Genomic DNA, 9,068 nt, shown 5'->3' with positions numbered 1-9,068 from the left:
TTACAGCGTTTTAAATCAAAGTCGTTCCCTCTCCTCCTTCATCGGTCATAGATTATAGATGCTTCATGCTGCCTCACCTCCATCGATTGGTCTTTCCACCCTCTTTGACCTACTTTGCTGTGGGACTTCTTAAAGCGTGAAAAATTCTTGGCAAAAGATTAAAAATTCCGATTCCCCTTTTTGGTATCTGAAAAATCTATCCTTCCTTTATAGCCCTCTTTAGCATGTTTATGGATTTTTTTTTCTTTTTTAAGGGTTTGATTACGTTGGAAATTTGTTTTAACAGTTGTTGGACAAGAATCTGGGTGAGAGTTTTGAAATAATTTTTGAACGTAAATTCATGAAAATTATTAACTGTATAATTATTCATAAAAGGACAAGAGAATCGTCTTCTGTGCTTCATTAAATAACGGTCATAAATTTGAAGCATTAGAAATTTATCCTTATTCTCTACTTCAAAATGAAAAAATATACACATATCATGTGTAATGTGTAAAAAGAATGTTAATAAAAAATAGCCCTACAGAAAACAACAACATAATATATAAAATTCCATGTTTGGATTGCCCCTCTTTTTATATTAGCCAGTCTAGCAAAGATTTAGATGTACGTATTAAGCAACATAAATATTCAGTCAATACTGGACAAACATCCAATGGTATATTCATTCATTTAAGTGAAAACTCTCACAGGATAAATTGGACTGAAAGTTCAGTGATTGCCAGATCAAAAGATTTCTCTTCAAGAAATCTATTGAAGTCCGCTATTATCCAGCTTACTTCCAGCTGTAATTTTAACCTTAACCCTAGCATGTATTATTTGGACCCCTGTATTAGAAAAATGTCCAAGAATGACCTAAAAGATAAAATCACTAACTTAATTACAAACTAGTTACCCTATATATATTTGCTATGTATCCGTATGTTTAATATAATAATTTTTTATTTGTAAAAATATTCATCTTGCAAAAATTATTATTGTTTACAAAAAGAGAATTATTTTGTTGTACTAATATTTTTTGGGCGGTCAATCACGCCCTTGTATAATCTTTTAATTGTCCTGTCCCTGCTTCTGAATGCTTGATCCTAATCCTTTGTAAAACCTCTTAAATATTTAACCCTGTTTTGGCAGTTCTACTAATTCTTCAATTGTGTTGGATTTCAGGTACATATTTCTCCTTTATAACCCCCATCTGTCATTTGTATGAGCTTTCTTTGTAAACTTACTTTTATATTTCTTCAGTCTGCAGAGTAAAGGACGAAAGAGTCGAAAGGACTCGCAGCACTCCAGTGCACTGGAGTGCTGCGAGTCCTTTCGACGCAGTGTTTCCCTTTCCTTCGTGGATTTCATCTTTATTTATATATTCATCACGTTCCATATTTTCGTGATTCAGTTATACATGTAATGTTTATATAGATACAATGTATGTATGTATATATATATATATATATATATATATATATATATATATATATATATATATTATATACTGTCATATATATATATATATATATATATATATATATATATATTTAATACATATATATATATAAGATACATATATATACATATGTATAAATATGCATATATGTGTGTGTGCGCGCGCGTGTGTGTGGAGCGCGAGACACACCGACAGAAAGACAGACAGACAGAGAGAACACCTGTATGTCAATGTGTGTGCAGATCCAGCTGTGAATTTAAAAAAAAAAAAATACATATATATATACTATTATTACCAGCGCCATTTCTGTATTTTTTCACATCTCATTAACTATCAACTTTTCATGTAAAAACCGGCGGATATAAAAAAGCGCATTATAAAGAAAAACTTGTAAAGAACGCATTTTGATAAAAAAAAATCTGATTAAATTATTATGACTTAAACATCCCTAATTTAATGTAACCTAGGGTACTGTTGCATCTCTCCTGTCCTAGGCCGTAGGATCCCTTCCCCTTGGATAAAAGGGACAGTCATACCTGGATAAAAGGGACAGTCACCACAGAATTGGTTCTTAGCCACGTAAAAATAAATCTAATCCTTCGGGCCAGCCCTAGGAGAGCTGTTAATCAGCTCAGTGGTCTGGTTAAACTAAGATATTCTTAACCATAGTAATAGCTGGATAAATGGGACAGTCATCGCAGTAATATCTTGATTAATGGGACACTCAGCAAAGTATTAATTGGAAAGAAAGGACAGTTAGTACAGTGCTTCTTGAATAAAGGGGACAGCACTACATTAATACCTGGATAAATGGGACGGAAACAGTAATATTTGGATAAAAGTGAAAGCCAGTACAGTAAAAATTGCTGGATAAAATGGACACTCGGTACAAGGAGGTGGAGGAAAATTTTTCCGAGTTCTTCAGAGTTTTTCTGGGCAGTGCCATGTTGTCAGCTAATATATATATATATATATATATATATATATATATATATATATATATATATATATATATATATATATATATATATATATATATACTGTCCCTTTATCCATATTACTGTGGTATCATATATATATTACTGTGGTGACTGTCCTTTTATCCAAGAATTCCCTTTTATGCTGACTATCCCATTTTATCCAGGTACTACTGTCCCCCAGGTATTTTTCTCCCATTTAACCAGGTATTACTGTGCTGGCTGTCCCTTTTATCCAGGTATTAATGCTGACTGTCCCAGGTATTTTACTGTCTGTCCCTTTTATATTACTGTGACTATCCCTTTTCTCCAGGTACTACTGTCCCTTTTCTCCAAGCATTACTGTGCTGACTGTCCCTTTTATCTAGGTATTACTGTGCTGACTGCCCCTTTTATCCAAGCATTACTGTGGTGACTGTCTATTTTATCTAGTTATTACAGTGGTGACTGTCCCTTTTAGCCCCCACTAAACGTAAACACACGCCAGCTAACCTAAACATATCACAACCAAACCTAAACACATACCGATCTAAACCTAAATACAAACCATGATACAGAATTAATAATTACAGGTAAGAAGAGCATTTCCAGTAATATATCTCTATGGTATCCAGCACATGAAATGAGCCATGATAATCCCCTAGAGTTGATTTACCACAAGTTACAAAGGGAAGGGGGAAGAGGGATGGGGGAAGGGGAATGGGAAGGGGTACGGATTTGAAACCTACCCTATTATCTAAGTCGGGTAAAATGATGACCACGTGCCAAATTTTGTCTGGATCGCTGAAACTGTTACCACGTAAGCTACAAAGGGAAGGGGGAAGGAGGATGGGGATGAGAATGGGGAAGGGAAAGGGAAAGGGGGTACAGGTTTGAAACCTGTCCTGTTATCTAAGTTAGGTCAAATAATGGCGATGTGCCAAATTGTCTAGCTCGGTCAAGCGGTTACCACATAAGTTACAAAGGGAAGGGGGAATGGGGATGGGGGAAGGGGAAGGGGAATGGGATACGGGTTTGAAACCTATCGTATTATCTAGCTTGGGTCAAATTTTGTCCAGATCGGCCAAGTGGTTACCACATAAGTTACAAAGGAAAGGGGGAAGGGGGGATGGGTGAAGTGGGATGGGGAAGGGGAAGGGGGAAAGGTTGGGTCAAATGATGGCCACATGCCAAATTTTGTTTAGACCAGTCAAGCGGTTACCACATAAGTTACAAAGGGAAGGGGAAGGGGAAGGGGGTATGGGGTTTAAAACATACCCTGTTATCTAAGTTGGGTCAAATGATAGTCACGTGCCTAATTTTATCTAGATCGTGAAACTGTTACCATATAAATTACAAAGGGAGGGGAAGGGAAGGGGATGGGGATGGGGATGGGGAAGGGGAAAGGGAAGGGGAAAGGGAAAGGGAAAGGGAAGGGGAAGGGGAAGGGGTACGGGTCTGAAACCTACCCTATTATCTAAGGGGTCAACTGATGGCCATGTGCCAAATTTTGTCTAGATCGGTCAAGTGGTTACCACCTAAGTTACAAAGGGCAGGGGGAAGGGGAAGGGGGTATGGATATGAAACCTACCTATTATCTATGTTGGGTCAAATGATGACCACATGTCAAATTTTGTCTAGATCGGTCAAGCGGTTACCATATGCTACAAAGGGAAGGGGGAAGGGGGATGGGTAGGGGAAGGGAAGGGGATACAATTTGGAAACACCGTATTATCTAAATTGGGTCAAATGATGCCCACGTGCCAAATTTTGTCTAGATCGGTCAAATAGTCACCACATAAGTTATAAAGGGAAGGGGGAAAGGGGATGAGGAAGGGGAAGGGGAGGGGGTACAGGTTTGAAACCTATCCTACTATCTACGTTGTGTTAAACAACGGCCTCGTGCCAATTTTTGTCTAGAACGGTCAATAGGTTACCACATTACAAAGGGAAGGGGAATGGGGATGGGGATGGGAAAGGGGATGGGGTAGCGAGTACGGGTTTGAAACCTACCCTATTTTCTAAGTTAGTTTAAATGATGGCCACATGCCAAATTTTGTCTAGATCGATCAAGCGGTTACCACGTAAGTTACAAAGGGAAGGGGAATGGGGAACGGGGATGGGGAAGGGGAAAGGGAAGGGGAAGTGGGTACTGGTTTGAAACCTACCCTGTTATTTAAGCTGGGTCATTTGACAATGATGGCCACATGCCAAATTTTGTCTAGATCTCTCAAGCAGATCGGATTTCAGCAGTGCACAAACATACAAACATTCACTTACTTATTACTGAAATATATATATATATATATATATATATATATATATATATATATATATATATATATATATATAAGTAATAACTATCTCGCATTACGTAGTTACGTTGCAGGTAAATATAAACAAAAGTATTAGATAAACGAGCAAAGTTTGACAAAATGCTGTAGAAAAACTGTGAGACAAGACTAATAAAGCGGCATGCCTTTAAATAAAAAATAAAAAATTGAGAATACATGTAAAAAACTGTATGTTCAGGAAAATTAACCACAATAAACTGAGTTTCACCTAAAAATAAACGCTTACATCCATATAAATAAATCCTACTACGGAATTATATATTCTTATTGAACAAAAAAATAAACATTAAATTTTTATTTAAATCGAACAGCAACGTAGCCTATATAGTTACGAATAAATCATTTTAAATATTCCTTGTAACAAAAAACTAAAATCTTGATATATGTTGAACTATTAGTAATATAAGTACATACAAATAAATTCTAGATATACATACATTATATATATATATATATATATATATATATATATATATATATATATATATATATATATATGCGGTTTTGTTTATAACAAATACAGTATATATATATATATATATATATATATATATATATATATATATATATCTCTAATTCATTACTGATATAGGTTTAAAGCAATACGTGATAACTTAAATAAATGCATCCTGGCGCACACGTATGCACGCACACAAACTCAACACACATATACATAAGCACACAGACATACACACACACACACTATATATATATAGTATATATATATATATATATATATATATATATATATATATATATATATATATATTACCCACACACACAACTGTTGCCCTCATGCGTCACTGCTATAGGTATAAAACACGATACTTCAGCTTATACAAAAGCTACCAGGCATACCAAACGTCAATCATTTTCAATGGTGAGCAAGAAATAGCATTACTTTAAATGTGCTATCACATTCGTTTAACAAACTACAATGTTTGGCTAAAGTTTTTAAACACGTTGTCGTAAAGATTTTTTCCCACCTTCTCAGCGTCTTGTAAGCAAACCGACGACTGAAATGGCTACCTAACTGCTAATTCATTTCTTTCTATTCTAAGGCTTTGGAACGAAACTTAAAGAGGATTCCTAAATAATAAAGTAATTTTGACTAATTTGGAATAAAACTTCTAAAAAGTGTGACAAAACACAAAAAATACCTGCAGAATCGATATGCATAGGTCTAGGGTTTGCTTGGTTACGGTTCTTTTGGTAAAACTTTACTTTAGTTGCGCTGCCTGATTCCAGCCAGTCGCCGACCGGGACAGGTTACTGCCTTTTTGAGGGGTCCAGCAGGGGGGCGGGGGGGGGGGAGCAGGTCAGAGCACGTCACCCTAAGTTAGGTTAGGTATTTAAGATCTAGTTAGGTCTGGGGCTAGCATTATAGGAAAGGTTATGTCTATTTATGTATGAGGAACCAGTGCCAGTCCACGACTGGCGGGAATCAGGCTGAGCAACTAAAGTCAAGTTTTACCGTAATGAATTATTTCTATAAATATCCGAAATCAAGTTGTTATTCGAATAAGGCTTGCACGGTATAACATCTAAACAAATGAGTACTTTGAAGGTATATTTCTAGCCTAGGCTAACACACGTCACTTTCTTACTATATCTAATCTACGAGATAAAAAAAAAATCAAACCATAATTCGTTATACATATAAAAAACAAATATTCTTACTTTGGACTGAATAAGGGGCGTAATTTTCCAAGGTCTGTTTATTCGCCAAGTTTGACGCCTCGGAACTTCGTTGAGAAACCACGTTTGACAAGGCATTTTGTTAAACAACTCTTAACAATGCCTTTTCGTGTCAAAAACTGAAAAAAACTGATAGCACAGACGGTATCGTACAGGCCTACCTACTGCAACGAAGTCTTAATGACTTGCAAAACAGAGCAAGTGTTCTAACCCGTTTAAAAGGCCGGCATTGTTGACACATCCGGTAACCATCGGCCTAGGCCTAGCTACTACTACGTATCTTTTATAACCAAAATCTTTATCACTTTATATTGTGTGGCGTATATAGATTAATGATGTTCCGATTTCAAAATGGAATTTGTCAGCGTACTTACGTGCCACAATAATATGCCGAAAATATAAGACGTAAACAGAAAGCACACCTAGCCTAATCCTACAGACATTTATGAGAACAAAATTAAACGTAAATATAATTCAGTATATGCTTTGCTTACCTGTGAAATGCTATTCCATTCGTTCTTGAAGAATTACTGTGCCCATTCCCGCAACTGTAGGCTACACAATGCACCAGTGCGAAGATAATGAACGAAAAATCACAAAACACAATGATTCAACTATCGCGGTTCCGGGGCAGCGCTTTTAAAGGCCACGAGACCGGCTGCAGGCAGCGCCGCCCTGGTTGCAGCCGCCCAAACTACGAGGTACTGGCATACAGAAAATATCTCCCTTTGTCATTGACTTTCTAGGATACCTATGGCATCACAAACAACGTACCTTTTAATTTATACGATGAAGATAATGAGACAAAGAATTTAAAACAACATCATAGTTAATTTCATGATGTTCTATTTCAATCAAACAGCTAAAATGGCTTACGTTTAGATTTCTCCATAAATTTTTGTGTACTTACTTAACGGCTGTTTATCGTTATATCCTAGTACTGAAGAGTTAGACCGTGTCGACGCTGTTCTTCATTATTGGATAAGTTCCTGGTAAATCGATTGGAAGCTGTCTATGTAGATGTAACTGATGTATCGACCTGAATATAGGACCAAGATGTAAGAAGATAAGGCGAGTTACAGAGGTCGATTTTTCAACTCTCCCGCGCATGACGTCACAGAGTCCTCCCATCGGTTGCATGTAGCAACAGTTAGCCGGAAGTTTTCACAAATTTGTGACAATTCCTGAGGTTTCTGAAACTGAGTACGTTGTTGCCATGGTGATATGTGCTAGTTAAGAATGCTGTAACATAGAAATGGACATTGTTGGAAGTGAAAAGGTTAGCTTTTACCATTTTCCTAAAGATCTCGAAATGTGGTGGAAGTGGATGAGCATCTGCAGAAGTGTGACCTTATAAACACCAAAAATGCAACGAGTGTGTTCGGTTCATTTTCAACAAAGCGATTATGCAAGAAAGCTCAGGCATGAATTGCTCAACTACAGCCCTGCAAATGCAGGAAAATTGAATGATGATGCCATATCGAACTAAGGTTTACCTCTGCATGATAGTGCCACTGTTGATTCAGGTATTTAACATCTTTACTCTAGTTTTGTTTAATGTGGATAAATATATCAATTATAGGCTTATATGAATACTTAAATCAATTAAAGTGCATAAATTTATCTTCCGTTCGATTCCTCATGAAAGTCAACCGTATTTGACTGGTTAAGAGTAATAAGACTGAAATTAGACCTAGACCTATTCGCAGTTAGGAATAACTGCCAAGGGGATATACTAGTCAACACGAGAGAGAGAGAGAGAGAGAGACGAACATTTGACTGAAACTGTTTTAATGTGCATGAAATGGGCCTATCGTTTGTCGGGCAGAGGAAGAGAGTAATTTTCGAAATAGAGAGACAGATAGGTTAGCGTTTTGCATAACTGAATGAACCATAGGTTTATAAGATAATTCTAGCAATTAAAGAGCATATACAGTAAGTAATATCTTCCATTCGATTCCTAATGCAAATAAACTATGTTCACTGGTTAAGATTGACAAAATCGGAATTAGACCTAGACCTATGTTCGTTGAGAATAACTGCACAGATAAAATACTAGTCAACACGAAAGTGAGAGAGAGGGCAAAATTTTTTTAGAATCATTTTCGTGTGTATGAAATAGCCAGTTATTTGTTTGGTAAACGAAAGGGAAGATTATGAGAGAGAGAGAGAGAGATTACTATAGATTTTCTTGCATATGAATAAGCCTACTTTTATCAGAGTGTTAGGAAGATGAAAATTATAGTTATATATATATATATATATATATATATATATATATATATATATATATATATATATATATATATATATATATATATATATATATATATATATATATAATTTTGCCATTTTTATTGTAAGGGTGTCAAAATGGTAAAATACACGATATATATATATATATATATATATATATATATATATATATATATATATATATATATATATATATATATATATATATATATATATATATATATATATATATATATATATATATATATATATATATATATATATATATATATATATATATATATATATATATATATAATATATAAAAACCTTTCTGCATATCTTATGAAACGTCTCCTACCTGTAATCAATGAGATTAATATA

General features: G+C 35.2%; 1 protein-coding gene across 3 annotated transcripts in view; it reads right to left on the bottom strand.

Annotated features, from left to right (window-relative positions):
• Positions 1–7,115, bottom strand: part of GABA-B-R2 (gamma-aminobutyric acid type B receptor subunit 2) — a 366,199-nt gene extending 359,084 nt beyond the window's left edge. Inside the window, exon 1 of one of the 3 annotated variants that reach the window (XM_067088074.1) lies at positions 6,944–7,115. The gene's annotated coding sequence lies outside the window, so the exon portion shown is untranslated. The remainder of the gene's footprint in view (positions 1–6,943) is intronic. The other 2 variants (XM_067088075.1, XM_067088072.1) reach the window with 2 other exon arrangements.
• Positions 7,116–9,068: the final 1,953 nt, after the last annotated feature.

This window comes from Macrobrachium rosenbergii, chromosome 44 (assembly GCF_040412425.1).
Source record: "Macrobrachium rosenbergii isolate ZJJX-2024 chromosome 44, ASM4041242v1, whole genome shotgun sequence".
NCBI lineage: Eukaryota > Metazoa > Arthropoda > Malacostraca > Decapoda > Palaemonidae > Macrobrachium > Macrobrachium rosenbergii.
This window is presented reverse-complemented; position numbering and strand designations above follow the sequence as displayed.